This window comes from Mizuhopecten yessoensis, unplaced genomic scaffold, assembly GCF_002113885.1.
Source record: "Mizuhopecten yessoensis strain PY_sf001 unplaced genomic scaffold, ASM211388v2 scaffold716343, whole genome shotgun sequence".
NCBI classification, from domain to species: domain Eukaryota; kingdom Metazoa; phylum Mollusca; class Bivalvia; order Pectinida; family Pectinidae; genus Mizuhopecten; species Mizuhopecten yessoensis.
In genome coordinates, this window is record NW_018480069.1 from 928689 (window position 1) to 945169 (window position 16481).

At 38.5% G+C, this 16481-nt stretch overlaps 1 protein-coding gene across 9 annotated transcripts in view; it reads left to right on the forward strand.

The window, feature by feature from the left end:
* Positions 1–1230: 1230 nt before the first annotated feature.
* The window catches only part of LOC110443393 (orexin receptor type 2-like), a 24687-nt gene continuing 9436 nt past the window's right edge, over positions 1231–16481 (forward strand). Inside the window, exon 1 of one of the 9 annotated variants that reach the window (XM_021487581.1) lies at positions 1231–1383. The gene's annotated coding sequence lies outside the window, so the exon portion shown is untranslated. Of the gene's footprint in view, positions 1384–2209; positions 2402–5023; positions 5266–5545; positions 6239–7834; positions 7908–14397; positions 14741–16481 lie in introns of those variants that run through there. The other 8 variants (XM_021487586.1, XM_021487587.1, XM_021487588.1 and 5 more) reach the window with 8 other exon arrangements.

Below are 16481 nucleotides of genomic sequence, written 5' to 3' on the forward strand. Positions count from 1 at the left end.
ATTTAAAAGTTTAGATCGATGTAAAAAGATCGATGGTAAATACTGATTCATAAATATCCCTCCCACACAATCATCGTCTACCTTTAGGGGTTCATAGAAATAGACCAGGAAAGCTTCAACAGCTGGTAACATGTCTAACGGTGACGTCATCGCGAAATTTTATCATACAAACTGCGACGCTCTCATTTGATGATTTCCGATTAAAAACAAATGTTTTTTTGGATTTGTTTATGGTTAAACGACCCGTTAACACTATACGGCTATCTAGGGCAATAATGGTGATGCGGTCGGCGACAAAGGTAAGTCAGTTTGAGGAGAGAAAGTAGAAGTGAAGAAGGGAAGAGATGTAAACCACTGTAATGGCTTCTCGTGTAGTTGAACCCTTTCTCCGAGCTCTCAACAAAAGAACCCTTCATGATGTTACCGTTATATATAATGTATACCAAATACAATAAATCTTTGATAATACTTTAGCAGGAAACGATTCTTAACTAGCATGTATCTAAACCTTATTTATTTTACAATATTCACTTATGTTGGCCCGGATCGATGCGCGTAGGGGGTCTTAATTTTGGAGTAAACCGGAGTACCCAGAGAAAACCAATGTGGTCGGGTCGGTGACCCCATACTTTTTATCTTACCTAATTATTAATACATCGATGAAAATATTCCCTTTTCGGTTTTATTCACATTCACATCATTGGCGATATTGCAGTAATGTCAGATTATATTGCGAGAAAGTGCTCTTGTGCATTCAAGATAGAAAGGCAATCGAACAATGATGGATAGTGGGTCAATGAGATAGCGATGACTTCCAAGTGAAGCTTACCCGAACTGATGCAGACAATTAATAACCAAGATATTTCATCTTATTTAACATCTTATTAATTTATAAAGTGATTATATGAGTTGAGTTTCGTGCATCTCTCCCCCACCGTAGCGTCCTCGTACCAGAGGTACAATACTGTTCAGCCCCTACCCTATTGTCCACTGACAGATGATTTATAAACATGGAGCGTTACTGTGGCTGCCCATTATTATCAATTACAAAAGCACGTGCGTGCGTGACGAATGATCGAATTCCCATGCACTTTTACCCGTGCAGTGTACTATGCAGCAGCGTGCTCTCACCCTCCCGGGAACAAGTACTGCAGGTTGGTGACATCACAGATATGACGATGTCGTCGTTCGCGCATCTGAGGACAGGCGCGGGTGATTCACGACAGGGCGAGAGATGTCACGTGACTACAGTGTTCGTTCGGTATCAGCAGCAGCAGCAGTTGTAGCAGCAACAGTAATCGGTGTGAGTCGCGCGTGCATGACTGCCACATAGAGTGTTAGTGGAAATATATATACGTCATCATACGTCCCATACCAATTAAGGTAAGAACGCACCTGTACAAATATTTCTTATCAATTGACTTATATTTCTTTCCATTTATTTTCCTAACAATGCAGGTCTTTTATGTGTCGTAAATATACTTTTAAGTCTTTTTTCCGTTTTCCAATTTTGTTTGTTTGAAATTGCATTAGCATAGTAACCGTACTTTGTTTTGTAACGAGACTGTGTAATCTAGAAAATATATTCAATGACTTTTGTGACCTATTTTAGTTAACTTTAGTTTCTATATTTTTATTTTTATTTTTTTGCGATAAAGTTCAAGGTTTAGGCTTGTTTTTGTTTACGTTGAAACCATTCTTTTTTTTTTAACTAACATCGTTTGTTTTCAATATAAATGTACTTAAATGTTATGTAAACTCGTGTGAAAGAAAGAAAAACACACATATACTCTGGTATCTAAAAAGGACGTTCAGGTTCAGACAATACTATGTTGTCTACATAACCTTGGTTTCATGTATGGCCATGGAATTTGTATACGATTACAATCGCTGTTTAGACCCGGTACAGTAACACGTCGTCGGCACGCTAACGCCACAAGGCCCATAACGAACAGTTCATGTGTTTTGTTTGGTAAGAAAATAACTATATACAAAGTATGATTTACAAAAGAGTTAAAGTACAGTTTGATATATATGTGCTCCATAAATACTTTTCTACACCTACTATTGACTTTCCATTAGGTGTAAAATCGACAGAGATCTGGATATGGGTCTAAGCGACGTACACACCTATCCTACAGGTAATTAGCCGAGCGGTGTATGACGTAGCGAGCCCTGATAGTATTTATCTGTTGAAGTATTTAAACGTTATAAACATTTGATTTCAAAGAGACATATTTACCCGGAGTGATACCGAGGTCAGCTTGGTTACATGGGGTTCTGTTTCACACCCCCAGAGGTTTTTAATTCTGAAGGCGTGTCGATGTATTTTATGGAGAGTTTGAAAACCACCAAGGGGCGGTGGCTGTAGACTGTCAGGAACCGTGACTAGTTTGGTAAGGTGAGTTCCTATGTGGTGTATCGCTTAGTCTGATAACGAACTACGTCTTCGTTAACTAGGTAAATTATACACCAAACGTTTCAGAATGTTTGAATCGTCGATGCATTCCTGTGATAATTTCAGGAACTGGTAAGCACGGCATGGCTGTGTAAGGTGGTGATGTATCAGACCCGGATAAGATAGTCGAGATGTTATATCTGTAGTTGAAGATTGAACGAAAGTGTCAAAAAGTTATTATCTGTAAAGTTTTGCATGTGTATGCCTGATGATTTATAGAGAAGTAATAGTCTGTGACATAAGTTACTTTAAGCTTTTTAAATGGAATGATTGGTCGCTTGTGTGGGTCTCTTTACGCTTTCACGAGTATATCAAATCGGTCCCTAATACTTGGACGCTTGGTTTGGCTGGTAAATCTGTATTTATATTACTCTTTGAATTTACATTTTCGTCATTTGGAATGCTCGGAGCTAACATGAGTGTATTTGGTCCTTTAATGCTCGGAGGTAACATGGGTGTATTTGGTCCTCTAATGCTCGCAGCTAACAGCATGGGTGTATTTGGTCCTCTAATGCTCGGAGCTAACATGGGGGAATTTGGTCCTTTAATGCTCGGAGCTAACATGCGTGTATTTGATCCTCTAATGCTCGGAGCAAACATGGGTGTATTTGGTTCTCTAATGGTCGGAGCTAATATGGGTGTATTTGCTCCTCTAATGCTCGGAGCTAACATGGGTGGATTTGGTCCTCTAATGCTCGGAGCTAACATTGGTGAATTTGGTCCTTTAATGCTCGGAGCTAACATGCGTGTATTTGATCCTCTAATGCTCGGAGCTAACATGGGTGTATTTGGTCATTTAATGCTCGGAGCTAACATGGGTGTATTTGGTCATTTAATGCTCGGAGCTAACATGGGTGTATTAGGTCCTCTAATGCTCGCAGCTAACAGCATGGGTGTATTTGGTCCTCTAATGCTCGGATCTAACATGGGTGTATTTGGTCCTCTAATGCTCGCAGCTAACAGCATGGGTGTATTTGGTCCTCTAATGCTCGGAGCAAACATGGGTGTATTTGGTTCTCTAATGGTCGGAGCTAATATGGGTGTATTTGGTCCTCTAATGCTCGGATCTAACATTGGTGTATTTGGTCCTTTAATGCTCGGAGGTAACATGGGTGTATTTGGTCCTCTTATGCTCGCAGCTAACAGCATGGGTGTATTTGGTCCTCTAATGCTCGGAGCTTACATGGGTGTATTTGGTCCTCTAATGCTCGCAGCTCACAGCATGGGTGTATTTGGTCCTCTAATGGTCGGACCTAATATGGGTGTATTTGGTCCTCTAATGCTCGCAGCTAACAGCATGGGTGTATTTGGTCCTCTAATGGTCGGAGCTAACATGGGTGTATTTGGTCCTTTAATGATCGGAGCTAACATGTGTGTATTTGATCCTCTAATGCTCGGAGCTAACATGGGGGAATTTGGTCCTTTAATGCTCGGAGCTAACATGGGTGTATTTGGTCCTCTAATGCTCGGAGCTAACATTGGTGTATTTGGTCCTTTAATGCTCGGAGCTAACATGTGTGTATTTGATCCTCTAATGCTCGGAGCAAACATGGGTGTATTTGGTCCTCTAATGGTCGGAGCTAATATGGGTGTATTTGGTCCTCTAATGCTCGGAGCTAACATGGGTGTATTTGGTCCTCTAATGGTCGGACCTAATATGGGTGTATTTGGTCCTCTAATGCTCGGAGCTAACATGGATGTATTTGGTCCTCTAATGCTCGGAGCTTACATGGGTGTATCTGGTCCTCTAATGCTAGGAGCTTACATGGGTGTATTTGGTCCTCTAATGCTCGGATCTAACATGGGTGTATTTGGTCCGCTAATGCTCGGAGCTAACATGGATGTATTTGGTCCTCTAATGCTCGGAGCTAACATGGATGTATTTGGTCCTCTAATGCTCGGAGCTTACATGGGTGTATTTGGTCCTCTAATGCTAGGAGCTTACATGGGTGTATTTGGTCCTCTAATGCTCGGAGCTAACATTGGTGTATTTGGTCCTCTAATGTTCAGAGGTAACATGTGTGTATTTGATTCTCTAATGCTCGGAGCTAACATGAGTGTATTTGGTCCTCTAATGCTCGGATCTAACATGGGTGTATTTGGTACTCTAATGCTCGGAGCTAACATGGATGTATTTGGTCCTCTAATGCTCGGAGCTAACATGTGTGTATTTGATTCTCTAATGCTCGGAGCTAACATGGGTGTATTTGGTCCTCTAATGCTCGGAGCTTACATGGGTGTATTTGGTCCTCTAATGTTCGGAGGTAAAATGGGTGTATTTGGTTCATAAGTTTCATTAATCGGTCGCTAGCCCGGATATGTTTTTCTCTTTCATTTTTAAATTTGTCCCCAAATACTCGAAGCGATCATGGGTTTATTTGATCTCTCTAATGATATAACAATAACACTTACATGAACATGTTTTCCTTAGCCTGTTATTCAACAACCGATTGGATTGGTCTCCCAGAGTTTTCATTGGTGTATTTGGTCCCCAATAACAACTCGCTCAATCATATTACTGTATTTCGTTTGTTGTCTTACACAACTTTACTTGCGTTTCCTTCGACACACCAGGTGTGTATCTCTGTAACTAGAATATGGTACTCATTACACATTGACATAAGTGTTTATGGTTCCGACGGCGAGTCTCATCAGTACACATGTCCCTAGCACAGTGGACGATAACGTTGTGTCCCTGACACCGGGGACGAGTGCGTAGCGTCCCCGGCACCGTGTATCACTGGTAATGGGTCGGGTACGTAGTGTCGCCAGCACCGGAACCGTGGATGGGTATGTAACAGGTACGGGTACGTAATGTCACCAACATCGGGTATGTAACGGATGGGTCGTGCTCATCAACGGTAAACCATATAACGTCACTAACCGCAGTAGTATGTTAAAGCGACGGACAAACGTCGTGTATGATACGGTTGCGTTCACTGGACCGTGGACATGAATCATACAGACACACGCTAACAAAAATTATTCGTTACGCGTGAGTGATTTTCATATGCTTCCTCTATATGAATTTCTTGTTAGACAGCGGAGCTTTAAACTTTAAGAATCTCTTCTTTAATATTGTATGTGATTTGTTTATTTGACGTGAAAACGAGTTGGCCTATTCTCCATAGATCGATCGCAATCTCTGTGTACATGAAAATTGATGTGTTTGTAGTAGGTATACATAGGTCAAAACGGCAGCTGGTCCTAAGGCGTTCAGTAAATGACACCGGATTTGCTGCTCGCTTACTTTTCACTCTCTCTCTCTCGATTACCTGCGGCTCTAATGCTTATATCCATACAGGTATATGCTACAGGTTGAGACTTATCTACCAGATACATAATTATCTTACCTAACGCTTAGCGGATGATTCTTGTTGCATCAGGAAGCAAACTCAACCAGTCTGGACAACTGTAATGTTGCACCTGTAATTGTACACCTGTGACATCACACCTGTATTTACAGGTAGATGTGATATAGGTGTGGACCCGTACATGTGGACGTCATTATGGACATTGTATTTAAGTAACACAGATATATACCAGAAACAGGTTCTATTCTAACATTAATTCAGTCTGTGAGTCTCTGTATAAATTACGTGTCGGCTAGGTTTAACTTGCTGGTATGTTCGTCCTTTAAGTCTGGACCTGTATGCAGGTCGTGACCATAAACATTTTGTGAACAAGGATGTTGAATAGTAATTTTCTATCGCATACCACTGTTTTGCTGAAAGCAAGTTTAGGATTTTTACCAGCGGTTACACCAAGAGCAGATCATTGGTAAGTATGTTCCGAAATATCAGTAGTCATCCATATGCATATTGCTTCAGTTTTTTCAGTTCGACAAATGGATTTTGCATACAAATATTCGAAAATTTGACTGAAATTCGTTATAAAGCAGACGGATTACTAAAACGATTTAAATAATGAAAAAACATGTTTATAATTATAATAAACCTTTCCACATTTATCCGCATTAATCGTATGGAAGATGAGTTGATTTGGCAGTGTGTCGGGTACTATTTGTGCTATATGGAGACAAACGATGGGAAAACGATACGGCTAACACAACGCGATCATGTTCTAGCGACATCTGTGCTCATTAAAGATGCATATCACTCCCCAATCAGGGCTTCGAATAACAAAGGTGTTCTGATGGGATCGTGACCCCTATGAGGGGAGGTATCGACCCTTGAAGGTGGCTTGCTATTCGTAGGGCTGGTTAACCTCGGACTTGACCTCAAGCCGGAAGTGTGCAGGCATCAATAGCCTTCGGTCAAAAACGTCACGTGCTGGCCATATGACACGTTTTCTTGATTAGTTTGAAATGAAAACGGAAGATTTTATAATTATTATTAACTTAATTATGATATCTTTCTTAATGACAATTTTCTTGAGTAGTTGGAAATGAAAACGGAAAAATGTATAGTCATTAACTAAATTAAAATGGCATTTCTAAGGAACAAAATGGCTAAAAACATGAACATTCAAAGGAAGTATGGACCCAACTGATGCTGGGCTGTTTCTATTACTCTGCTAATTAGAAATGTATACCTCGTGTTTTTCGAGATTACTTGGTGCGTGAGTTCAATATTTTCGGACCATTTCCTTTGTTCCTTACAGTATGTCTGGTTTTACTACACCCTCAGCTAGAGTTTAAATTTCGTATCATTTCAGTGCCCTCTTCAATAAGTGTCTAGTCAGGTACTAGGAAGTTTTGTGTCTAAATGATCGAATGAATCTGTCGTTGAGACTTGATAAGCATCGCCATACTTTCATCGCCATGTTCTGGTGCTTGTGATTCGGACGTCTCCGACACGAGATCGTCTGGAATCGGATCAGTATCCGGACTTGTCCTTGGCTGTTTTAACCAGTAAGCCATTAAGCATCTCCGTGACACTGATCCCATTTATTTCCATGCTGCAGACTCTCGCACCCATCATCACCGTTACACATTTGTACATAACAGAAAAACCGGAGAAGCTTTCAAAATTATGAACGTTATTAAATAATCATTATTTCAACACTTGCTCTGCTAAAATATCCCTATCAAGCACAGTTCTAGAAGCCATCATAAGCCATTAGCCGATCGTGTTTCGCCCAATTACTTAATCAATTATGTTACACTATGTGAAAAAACGGTCGACCTCCATGAAATGGAACACAGCTATAATTAGCGGAAAACTCTCACCAGCCTTATCATATTCAATGGGCTGCTTCAAAGAGCAGTGCTGAGTGTACTTCTTTCCGTTTCCACACTTTCTGATTCCTGTGAAATGGCCTTTGCCCCAATAAAGGAAACAATAGTGTGAAAAGCCTCTCAATGATTATAAGTTGTTCGGTACCACAAGAGAACACGGATCGGTGTTTGTCATTTAGCAGACATACTCCGAGGAAGTCGGATGTGGATTACAGTTGGTATACCTGTACAATACCAGTTACTACTGAGGTAAGAACGGCATTACTGTTTCAGGAATTCAATAGTTTGGATTATTTGTGACTGTTTATGCCGTATTGCTGGTAATTACGTACTTGCAATATTTGTTGCATTTGTTTGTTCATAATTCCTGGGTTTGTTGGATTTGTGTTCTTACCGAATTATTTTGGGCCATTGTTTTGATATTTATTTCCAAACGTTCTTCGAAATAGTTTGAACACGTCATAAGTTATGTAAACATTGATATATATATACAACCTTGAATGTAAACATTCAAGAGTTCAGCTAAAACGACATTAGCTATCCATTTGTTAAGACTCTTAAATCAATTGTTCTCAAAAGGTAATAGCAGCTTTAACATAATTTACTATTCTATGAGCAAATCAAATAGCACATCTCTTATTTTAGTGATTTGAACCGATGTTGAGTGTTGACAACTTGGTGTTAGTTTCATTAATACTCTGAAACAATGGCAGAGTATAGCTGGAATATGACTGGGTCCCCACCTGGTCAATCCGAGAATTCGTCTGCGTTTTCTGCTTTTCATATCCTTTGGTAGACCTTCTGCAGTCATTTTATTACTTCGAATTTTCATCTTTTCCCTTTCTTTCATTTTCTACAATTTTTATACTTTCGTGTATTTCTTAGCACACCTACCGTTTTTCGTTCTCCATTGTGACTGTATGAATTGACTTAATTTGTTGACACCATACGACATCGCACACGTGATCAGCGTGGCAACAACCGGTTCTCTATACTACTACATAAACGCATACACTTATACGAGTATGTGCTGTCCCTACATTTTTTATCAGCACGCTCTGCTATATCATATCAACTTTCGGAATGAAAGAGTTTAAGATTGAGGTAATGAAGCATGGGAAAGTTGTTTCATTTCCACTAAGTCGATTTAGGGCGTAACTTTTAATTCTACGATCCATTTCATTTACTCCCTATAGACGAATGGGAAAAAATGAAACCATTCTTGTGCAAAGGCAACGCGATCTCGCTAGACGTGCTCCTCGGCTTCATTGTGACATCATCCTTTATAATGTAATGACAGCTTTAAGGAACATGTGTTACGTAATCGTCATTGATTTTGACTTTCATTTTTATGGTTTGTGTACCAATCACAACTGCCGACGACAAGGTGTTACCCTACAACCACTCTAACTAAAATAAAACGCCATCTTTGTAGTTTTAGAATTATTATAATAATTTGGCGTGCCGTATAGCCATTTTTCTATAACATTATAAAACTTGCATGAGTGATTTTAAGAAATGAAACGGTCGGTAGTCAACTTTAAATCTGGAACGTATTGAGCTGTGTAATACATAGAATCATGAATTGATGAATTTAATACTGTTTCGTTCGTGATCTACATGGCGCGCCAGGCTGACAAACTATACCACGTACACTGTTTTAATCTGTATTTGAAATCAAACATACCACACACCAGATGTATGTGCATTTAGTGACACATTGCATAGCTTGGTACGGCCTCGGGTGATGAACGGCGCTGAAGTCTTTCAAAGACAGATTTGTTACAGGCATGAATACAACAAGGAAATTAAAAGGTGACATTTGTACCGGATAAAAAACGCACGCTATACGTGTGAAATGAACTTGTAACATGCATGATTGTGTTGTATATGGACCTGTGCTCCAGGCGTGTTCTTTGGACCAACGTGACGAAGGTGCGAAATGGTCTAAATGTATGAAAACCCGTGTCCAGGTCAGGCGGGGGGTGTTGTTAAATGTCGGGTGTACTGTCAGTCGGGCTCGTAGTTTCTAACTAACCAAATAGTATATAACACCGTAAGTAACATAAGGCTTTCACTATAGTCAGTCGGGCTCTTAGTTTCTAGCTAACCAAATAGTATATAACACCGTAAGTAACATAAGGTTTTCACTGTAGTCAATCGGGCGAGCAGTTTGTAAAACCACTAGTACATATCACGTCAAACATTTCTTAGGAATTAAAATTGAGACTGGCATTATTATTGGTTCTATGACATTTACAGAAACGCATATTGGTCTCTAGATACAAAAACAAAGACAAAGCGATTATAGGTCACGTGTCATATCTAATTATTCAATGTACATCAGTAATCGTTCGTGTCACGGTTAAACAAGTTAACTACACAACAATAAACCAAACATTACATAAAATGATTGATCCTTAGGTCCGAAAACATTCACTTTATGGACTGTGAAATCACGTCTATATTTCACGCGGAACCTCACGCCAGCTTTGTCCCATCTGCACCCATGCTGGGTGCTTTTCTACTCGATTTGCGTGGAAATTTCGATGGGGGATATTTTTATGTCTGTTGGTTTTGTCAAAGAGAAGCCATGGTGCCAAAGGGACTACCTTAAAAGGCAGACTGTGGATTTAATATCTTGTCGTCAAAGAAATCGTAAAGACAGACGAGAACGATCGGGTTACCCTAGTTTATTGGAATTTTATTAACCTTCAATGGTTGACATCTCAATGCCTCTCTGTATCTACGGCGCATGTGCAACGTCGGACTTTTGTGTGTGTGTGTGACATGATTCATAGAGGAAAAAAGAGGATGAGAGGGTGAAGGAAACGATTTATACTATTATCCCATAAATAACTGATTCCTTATAAGGAAATTGCATCATATATTGCCAGTAAATCCAGATGCTGAATCGAGTTATCGGGGTTTCACGTTTACTTGCTTTTGTTCTAACCCCATCATTCACTCCCAATTAATTTCATATCGATGTTCATCAAATCAATTTAGTCATCCTCTGTGTATTTGTTTTCCCCAATTACACAGCTTCTCGCACTCACCAGATCTACCTGTCAATTTGTCTCCGTCTCATTACTAGGCAAGGTAAACAGATGCACAGGTATAAACGTACAGAGTTGGTAAATATTGACCTTTGATATATCGTCTGCTATCATCCCCTAGGCGGGCACTTGTTGCCGTCGTGACGTCATAGGTTATGCGGTGTGTCTAGAACGGTGCGGTAATATTTAGCTTTGGATTACGCGAATCAACGTCACGCAGTTTCATTCACTCGTTTGAAGTTTAATGTGTTTTCCTACTTCACATACCGTTTCATTGATATTTATACATATGTATATAATTTTATGTCTTCAGTCAGGTTGAATTGCAAAAGTATCTAAATTTTGATATTTATTAAAGTGCCCAACACCACTTGCTAATTATATACATTAATACATTTTTATTAACGTAAGATATGTACAGGCAGTTATGATTTATTAGACGCTATATATAATGTAATATAATGTGTAATTATGATTTAATAGACACTATATATATATATATATATATATTATGGTATAATGTTACATACTAAAACCACGGACTTAGATAGCATAATCTTATTCCGTGCTAAAACTGTACCGTTAATGATATCAAGATAGGTTCAATTAATTCGTGCTATGGAAATGGTACATTTTCATCAGTAGTCATCCTTGTTAAAAACTTTTAACTCCTTGTAGAATTTTCTGTTTCTCTTCCTTCGTATTGTATATATACGATGAAATTAGTTTGCCAATAGTTTCAACTAAATGTTTAATAGAAGCAAACTCAGTCCAAGCAATCATATGTATGTAAACAGCATGAAAAAACCCACAAAGAGTAATTTCTAAAAACAATCTAAGCCGTACAAGTGCAGAAAATTTCACGCTGATTTCAAAGGACGGCGTTTCATTATAGGAAACACCTACAGGACTGACTCACCAGTGTTCTCCGTACGTTGTTTAGAAGTGTTTCATGTAAATAAATCACGTTTTCGTGGTTCAAACCCTACTGTATCTAACTGGAATATCATGTTGAATAGTATAACATATTTGAGAGTACTCGTTTGTAACCTCTGTCCGATGCTATCCGTACCTAACAGGAGAGATTTGTATCTCGGCAGGTCTGCTGGGCTAAACAGTAATTACTGGGACTGATAAACGGCTATACACCATCACACAGCACAACCAAATAGTTAAACTTCAAAAATAAAAGGTTGCGTATGTTCTTCGCGTTTCCGTAATTAGCGATGATTTATAACCTTTGATAGAATTAGTTCACGTTGCACCGAAGCTATGCAAGGCTCACGGCCTTTGCATGTTTTCGACAAGCGACCACATTCTAGCCCCCATGAATCGTTAGATATACTGTCCCTGGTTTTCATTAAACTAATGATTGTTAACATCAACGACCGAGTTCGCAACCTTTAAAGTTTCCTTGCACACATTAACTCATTTAATGACAAAGACTGGGATAAGTAAACAAAGCGACACACAATTTTGACTATTTCAGATGTCACGTGTCTAAACTTCGGCGTTTGGTATAACGTACACAGCATTAACTGAACTATACCGTAAATCGTTTGTTTTTTGCAATAATACACATTTTAACGGTGATTCACGAGGTTTAAACTTTTCACGGTTATTCTCCATGTTTAAATATTTCCAACATGACTCGTGGGATTTAAAACATTTTCACGATTATACGCGAGGTATAAACATTTTAATGGGGATATCTATATATTAGGACACGCTTAAAGGCATGTTTTTGACGTAGGTGATATGTATTCGGCCACTATGAGAATTTGTGACTTTATGGCAGATCATTGTAATAATGTTGATGGCTTCACCACAGGATTTATATCCGAAACATTAAGCAGACATGTTGTCTTTAAACGCCATTGACCTATGGTCAAAATGTGACGTCATACGGTCAGTTACAGATCTTGCCTAACGGGCACTTTTCTGTTATTAGTCATAACTTCCTGGTCGCTATATTGTATGTCTTTGATTATTGAAATGAAACGGAAACGATATTAAATCTCCATCATGCATCTAGTGTCTTTTGGAAAGTCTTCGTGAGAAATGTAATAAACCATCTTAAAATTCGTGTTAATTCTGCGAAGTATCGACCAGAGTCCGAAACATCTCGTGATAGAATACCTGATATATTGGATTGCCTTCCAGGAATGAATCTACCTTAGGTTATTTTAAATGTGAAAGGTTAAAAAAATAATCTTCTGGAGACGAGCTCATTCAATCACTCCGAGCAATTCATCACCCAATACAATTAACGTTAACAAGATGTATTTCTTATATTTCCGATAAATGCATTCAGTATATTGCAAACTACTGACAAATGAAAAAGCGGTAAAAATCCCCGGCAGTGTCCACATGATTATACGTCATTTTCACTGTTGTCATAGTCACGTTAACAAGAGGAATCAACCAAGATTTTATGGCAAATAAGGCTGGTAACTTTAGGTTATTTAGTTTAATCCAACTAGAGTAGCAATAGAATTATATGGTTTTATTTATTTTTATATCTTCTCAAACGAGTTGTTTACCAAAGAATAAAGCATTGCACACTACATCATAAACTGATAGCCACTGGCTCCATTCTGCACTTCTAAGCTGCACGTGTACATATTACGAAAATCTCGCTGTTTATCGTGGGCGAATTAACACGTCCCAGAACCAACATTTCCTGATCTAGACGTAGGTCACAATGTACTTCTAGACAAATTCTTTCAATTTCTAACTTTGTAATCCTTTTTCCAAATTGACATGTTTTAACACTGGACATTTTACTTACAAAACTCAAGATCCTGTTCAAGCATGGTAAGTGGTCTGAGCACTCTAAGCCACTTAACTGTTAGACAATACACTTTTACGATGCACCGTCACGAAAGGTCATTTCACTTACTCCCCATTTCACGATGCACGCGCCTTAAGTAGCTCTATTTGACCAGGAAAGCTGATTGATCCCCATGTCATTACAGATTAAGTCACTCGTTTTCCGTAATTTGTTTTGACGAGGCTTAACCGTTGATTTACTGGTGTTTAAGCAAAACAATATTTGAATTTCAGCAAACACGTCAGAATAATTAAGGACATAAATAGATGGTTAAAGAGGAAACAAACGCTTATTAAATTATGTCTTGTTTAATAGGTGCATGTATCGAACAAGTCTCGTTCAAGTCTCGTTTGTAAGGGGAATGGAGGTATCGATCCATTTGTTGAATTTTACTGAGTGTATCTTCACCCTACATTTAGGGACAGACCCTGTCCCCCGTCCGTCCGTCCGTCNTTTACTATGCTGACTGTTTGATGGTAACATATGAAGTGTAATAGTGGGCTCTGTATTTATAGATATAAAAGTCGTTACACGTTTAAAATAATGATCCACAAGCAACAGTTAATATATATTTTTCATGAAATGCATAATATGAGATGAAGTAGATACAGATTCATTGAGAAAAGTTCGCTGGTTTATATTTTGATATTTTCCAATTCCCCAAGAAGATGCTTTGATGAGGCGTTGCCCTGTCGCTAATGAGGGTATCTTTATGGTATAGTACACTTCAGTAATGAGAATGGCGCGGTTTAAAGGAAATTCATACACTTGAAATATTTCAACCACATAAAACGAGATACTCATAGACACTCGAAGTATTTATTTCAGGCAGAGACTAGTAAGGACTGATGACAACCCCCGCGAGCGTTGCACCATACTGTTCAGTGGAGAGCAGGACCACCAAGGCGTGCTGGACACACGCTGGGCTTCAGAGCTACAATGTATAGCAGTGGTCAAGCGGGATAGATATATCTGGGTATAGAATTATACTTTACAGTGAGGTCTCATGTACTTTGTAGTTTCAACGTTTTATTAAAACTCTTTGTGACAGTTTACATTACAAAGAATTATACTTTAGGGACCAATACAGAGAACGTGCTGGATAGGCATCACCTGTTTCGCACTGCCCAGCTGTGGTCAGTGTGGTGGTCAGTGAGGATTGTTTTTATTCAGCCTATTTCGTTGCTAAGGTAAGATATGTCCGGAATACCTTCATAATTAAGTTAACCTATCCTGTCGGTACTATCAATGGACATGTTGCGTTCGTTTTATATTTTGGTATTGAAATTGTCGTCTTGTTACTTAGCAACTGTTTTATTGAATGTCTTCATCCTTTCGAAATGTCGCGTGTGAAACCAACAAGTGGATTTTTAGGAGGTTACACACAACATAAATATTGTTTATTGAGGACTGGGTCTCCTACAATAATGGCATCTTGTCTATTTTTAACGTCATGGCTTATTTCAAGTGTGTAACGTACACCATTATGGGGTTATCGGGACTATAAAATGTCGACTACAATTGTTTTTTACGCGGCATGGTATGCTCTCGCCGTGGGTGTGACATCGTTCCCGGTGAGCTCTTATTTCCTGTCGATCTGACCCCCGGGATTCCATCATGTATACCGTGTCTCACTGCCCCCGATGTTATGTGATGTATTCGACACTTTTACGAGATATACCACACAACATACTCCAACTCTATGGGCAATACTAATCGTATGTATATATTTTATACTTTTCATAGTCAAATGTCAAAATTAATTTCGATAAAAGGTGTTCTTTATTTGGATTGAACTGTAATATTGGCTTCTTGCAATGAAGCTGACATCAGCAATATCATTTCTTTCAATTCATTTAAAAAATACAAAATAAACCACCACGCAGCCATTATATATATATATACAGCTGACGAGAACTCTACTTTAAAAGTGACACATTACTTTTAAATAAACAGTCGTTTTGTTATATTGGCTGACGAAATTTGACCTTTTCAAGCTATTAAACATATGTTGTGTCAAACAAAACTGTCAAAATTGATATGAATGGCAACCTATTATCAGATGAACGGGAATGTGAAATAACGGGGTGTGACACATATATCTAGTATTTTTGCCAATACATATGGTTCCATGATCCAACAATACCGCTAGATTTGAAGCCAGAGTTAGTTTAGTTCCTTATATTACACATTACGAGTGACGAAATAGGATTCAAATTAGTTTGGTGCTTTGTAATTGTATCGACACACCTTTCTACAATTCTAATCGAAATCTTTGTTATTGTTTTCTACAACAGATCAAATTGTCATAGTTATGCAACCGAGATATTTGATTGGTCTATTCATGCAACATATTGGATTGGTTTATTTCTGCCACATATCCGGTTGGTCTCTTGTCTACAACATATCTAATTGGTTTTTCCCATAACAGAAATGCCTTGTCTGTTTTCTACATCAGATTTTATTGGTTTATTTCTGCGACCGATCTGAATATTTCTTTCAGCATATCTGATTGGTGCGTGTAGTCATGTACTGCCCGATACGATTTATAGAAATTTGGAGACAAAGACTTTCGATAAAAAGCTATCAATTTATTGAATACTCTTTCAAATTCGGTTTATTAATTGCAATGTACTTGTATAGTAGACAATGTCCGTGGTGATATTAGTCAGTGTCTACGCTCAAAAGTGTGTTATACATAGGTTAGTATACATAGGTTAGTATACATAGGTTAGTGTACATAGGTTAGTATACATAGGTTAGTATACATAGGTTAGTGTACATAGGTTAGTATGCATAGGTTAGTATACATAGGTTAGTATACATAGGTTAGCACACATAGGTTAGTGTACATAGGTTAGTGTACATAGGTTAGCATACATAGGTTAGCATACATAGGTTAGCATACATAGGTTAGTATACATAGGTTAG